The following is a 4,869-nucleotide window of genomic DNA, read 5'->3' as shown; positions in this document are numbered from 1 at the left end:
TCACGCTTCAATGCAGACGCCACACCCCGAGAAACCAACTTCGGCCACTGCGCTACATTGAAGCGGGCTGGTCGTCCTTTCACCTTTCCTGGATGCCTCTATTTAAGTTGTGCACCGGTGACACATAGAGCTGCACGCGCCCTCCCCGAGCATCGTCCCCCTCCTCCTTCCCCACCCCTTCCCGAGCCGTTCTTCTTCCTCCAGCCCAGTGGCGATGCCGAAGGAGGTGGAAGTTCCTCGTCAGGCGGATCATGGCGCCCCCGCCGTTGCTCTCCGGGACCATATGCATCCACGGCGGCGGGCTCCTCGGGCGGCGAGGAGGAGCAAGAGCCGCAATAGCGGCCCCGTCTCCTCGTAGAGGCTGCTCCGATGGATGAAGAATTTGTCCGTCAGATGGAAATCATGACAGAGTGCTTGCTATGTCAGATGGACCCGGTGCTTCGTCAGATGAATCTGGTCCCGTTTATTTGAACCGTGTTTGAAATGTATGTTGTTGGATGGCCGCCTCCCGTATCCGTGTTCGTGGACTGATCTCTTTTGTCCGTGGAAGGACGCCGGAGGGAATTTGCGGGACAGCGTGGAGATGCCCTTAGTAATCACATTAGCTAATTCTTTGTTGGAGTATATATATATCTTATAGTATATAAATGGTGTGATGTTTGACTATTCTTTGTTGGAGTATGTGTTGTGATGTGTTTTGCCTAACGAGAAACGTGTGCAAGTGGCTGCAAGTACTACCTGTTAATGATGCTGTACAATGTGAAAACCTGTGCACTTCGGTCCTGGTAGTATATACATGAAGCCATGACCATGTCCATTGGAGCATACATCTAAGTAGTTGCATATTCCACGCTCCCGATAATATGTCGATTTGGTTCTCGCATTTGCAAGGGCTGCTCATCTCCATTGTCACATCCCTAGCTTTACCTTGCACTTGGACTAGCTTGGTTGTTGCATCATGTTTAAATTGAAGAAACATGAATTGAGCGAATCTGAAAGCCTCAAAATCTTTTTAAAAGAAGGACAAGAACCCTTTAAATTGCATTAAGTGAATCCAAAATGCCAAGCACTTGGACTAGCTTGGTTTGTTGCATCATGTTTAAATTGAAGAAGCATGTATTGATGGAATCTGAAAGCCTCAAAATCTTTTTAAAAGAAGGGCAAGAACCCTTTAATTTGCATTAAGTGAATACAAGGCATTTTGGATTCACTGAATGCAATTTAAAGGGTTCTTGCCATGCTTTTAAAAAGATTTTGAAGCTTTCAGATTCCCTCAATTCATGTTTCTTCAATTTGAACATGATGCACAACCAAGCTAGTCCAAATGCAAGGTAAAGCTAGGGATGTGACATCCATGGCATTCGTGCTTGTTATTTCCCTGTACTTGTACTTCAGGTCCAGTAGTAGATCAAACAATCGGCTTCCCACAAACTGGCCAGTAGTTCACATGTTGCCTTCATTCATTACCAACATCTAGAACATGCATGACTATTTCGCTGCCGGCCTCGCCGAAGTTGGCCACAACTTCAGGGTACATATACCCCAAAGGAATATTTTCCTAACTTGCGACCCTGCGAACGTCCATCACATCTTCACGACAAACTATACAAACTTTCCGAAGAGCCCGGAGTTTGGAGCCATCTTTGATATAATGGATGGAGGCATCTTCACCATCAATGATGAGCCATGGCGTCAGCAGCGCGCAAAATTCTAGAGCGTGCTCAGCAGCCCACGGTTGGTTGCCACTATGGCGGCTTGCTGCCGTGACAAGGTGGAGAATGGCCTCCTCCCCTTGTTTACCCACATGTAGAGCACTAGTACTTCATTTGACATGCAAGAAGTGCTTTCAAGGTTTGTATTTGACCTGTCTGCCAAGCGTCTGTTCGGCGTAGACCCTGGCCTTCTGTCCTTGGAAATGCCGCCCATGGACGTTGGGGTCGCCATGGACACGGTCATGGAAGTAGGCTTTTTCCGGCACGTCATACCAGCCTCATGCTGGAAGGCTATGAGGAGGCTAAACATTGGCCCTGAGAAAAAGCTCAATGCGGCACACAAGGTGATACGAGAGTTCTTCATGGAGATGATCGAGAGGAAAAAGATCAATGGAGCACCTGTTTGTAATGACGGGGAGCAAGAGCGTGTGGACATTTTGTTTTCCTACATCAATGACCCAGACTACGCTGACAATGACTTGCTCGGTGCAAATCTCGTTAGCCTAATGCTTGCTCGGAGGTACACAATTGGCACTACCTTGCCATGGATCTTCTACAACCTCGCCCAAAAACCTAGTGTTGTGTCAACCATCCGCATTGAACTCTCACCCATGTATCACACAAAGTAGCCACGGGTGCAAGTGCCATGATGATCTTTGAACCAGAGGAGACCAAATCTTTGGTCTCTCTGAAAGCTGCTTTATATGAGATTCTGAGGTTGTACCCATCGGCGCCAATAGAGCGCAAGATAGTGGCTGCCGATGATATCATGCCGAGTGGCCATAAAGTGCACGCCAGCGACACCATCCTTATTTCTCTCCACTCCATGGGGAGAATGGAGGACATATGGGGTAAAGACTGCAACGACTATAACCCACAAAGGTGGCTCTCGAAGGACGGAAGCAAACTGAGGTATATACCATCTCACAAGTTCTTGTCCATCAACTCGGGCCCGAGGATGTGCCCCGGAAATGATATCGCTGTTCTGCAGATGAAAGCCTTTGTCGCCTTAGTGGTGTGGAACTTCGATTTAGAGGTGGTGGAAGGACAAAGCATCCAACCCAAGTTGTCTTGTACACTGCAGATGAAAAATGGGCTCATGATGGTGTTGAAGCGAGCAACATAACATTAGGCTCTCTTTACATGTAAACGCAGACGGAAGTGCACATGCGCATGAATATGCACTAACATTTGTGCATCCACATATCATGTAATAGGCTGGAGATTATTATTCTAGTACGTTTGCCACGAAAATAATAAATAAAGAGTGGGATACTAATTACCTTGATTTTCTACTTTATGAATGTATGTCACGCTGGAGGGCTCCGTGTGTGTGTAACAAGAAAAATCAATTTTTTTTCTGTCCATTTCTTGCTATACGGCGACCAACGTGAACCCTCTTGTTGCTAGCCACTCCTTATACTTGTCATTTCCTGCGTCAGTGATAAATACAGTATCACTCCTTATACTTGTCACGGAAACTCACTTAAGTCCTCGTGCTGACAAAACACAGACTTTGCACACTGTACTTGGCCTCACTCAGTTAAGTATGAAATCAATCCAGGCGAGCGAAAAAACGCTGACGTGGACAGCCACGTAATCAGTAGGTGACCGAAGCGGTGCATCCATCCCGGACTTCCGCATGGTGTTCGCACTAGTAGAAAAGTGCCGGTTCAAACGGCTAGGCGGGAGGAGATCTTTAGTACCGGTTCGGCGTGAACTTGTAGTACCGGTTACCGGTTCGTGGCATGAACCGGTAGTAAAGAGGTTGTGGCAGGCTGTTTTTTGTCCCACCTCGCTCCCCTAGTAAGATTTTTACCACCTTAAATATGTTAACTCTCAACCTATCACAAGCACTTGGTCTTCATTAAACTTTATGTGTAGAATTTGTGGTCGCAATATGAGTCTTTACCGGTTTCTAAACTGTTGAGAACTCATATTGACAATTCAGATTGTACACAAAAAGATCATTGATAATCAATGTAATTTTTTTTATGATAATCAATGTTTTTCAAACTTATTTGAACTCCAGCCTTTTTTGCATTCAGTATGCAGCATTCAAAGCGACGTCATCAATTTCCAACACGTTCTGACATCATTTGCTGTTTTTCAGTCATTTACCGTTTTTTTAGAGAGCTAAATGACCGTGAAATTGAAAATCACTACAAAATGAACTCTGAAAATGTTGGAACTTGGCATGTTATCATCATTTCACCCGCATAGCATGTGCAAAAGAGTAGAGAGGGTCACGGCGAAAACTGGACGCACCTCATGTACAAACTGGACAATCTCTTTCGGAGTATCAGGGTTTCGGACGAAAACTCATCTGTTACACGGGCACTTCAATGTTTTGTAAACTTATTTGAACTCCAGCCTATTTTTGCGTTCAGTATGCAGCATTGAAAGCGACGTCATCAATTTCCAATATGTTCTGACATCATTTGCTGTTTTTCAGTCATTTACCGATTTGTTTAGAGAGCTAAATGACCGTGAAATTGAAAATCACTACAAAATGAACTCTAAAAATGTTGGAACTTGGCATGATATCATTATTTCACCCGCATAACATGTGCAAAAGAGTAGAGAGGGTCACGGTGAAAACTGGACGCACCTCGTGTACAAACTGGACAATCTCTTCCGGAGTATATCAGGGTTTCGGACGAGAACTCATCTGTTACACGGGCAGTTCAATGTTTTTTAAACTTATTTGAACTCCAGCCTATTTTTGCGTTCAGTACGCAGCATTCAAAGCGACGTCATCAATTTCCAACATATTCTGACATCATTTGCTGTTTTTCAATCATTTACAAATTTGTTTAGTTAGCTAAATGACCGTGAAATTAAAAATCACTACAAAATGAACTCTGAAAATGTTGGAACTTGGCATGGTATCATCATTTCACCTGCATAGCATGTGCAAAAGAGTAGAGAGGGTCACGGCGAAAACTGGACGCACCTCGTGTACAAACTGGACAATCTCTTTCGGAGTATCAGGGTTTCGGACGAGAACGCATGTGTTACACGGGCACTTCAATGCTTTTAAAACTTATTTGAACTCCAACCTATTTTTGCGTTCAGTATGCAGCATTCAAAGCGACATCATCAATTTCCAACATGTTCTGACATCATTTGCTGTTTTTCAGTCATTTACCGATTT

The 4,869-nt window shown here is 44.7% G+C and overlaps 1 pseudogene; it reads left to right on the top strand.

The window, feature by feature from the left end:
• The first annotated feature begins 863 nt into the window (after window positions 1-863).
• LOC109774333 (noroxomaritidine synthase 2-like) lies at window positions 864-2,838 on the top strand (annotated as a pseudogene).
• The last annotated feature ends 2,031 nt before the right edge of the window (window positions 2,839-4,869 follow it).

This window comes from Aegilops tauschii, chromosome 4 (assembly GCF_002575655.3).
Source record: "Aegilops tauschii subsp. strangulata cultivar AL8/78 chromosome 4, Aet v6.0, whole genome shotgun sequence".
Classification (NCBI taxonomy): domain Eukaryota; kingdom Viridiplantae; phylum Streptophyta; class Magnoliopsida; order Poales; family Poaceae; genus Aegilops; species Aegilops tauschii.
This window is presented reverse-complemented; position numbering and strand designations above follow the sequence as displayed.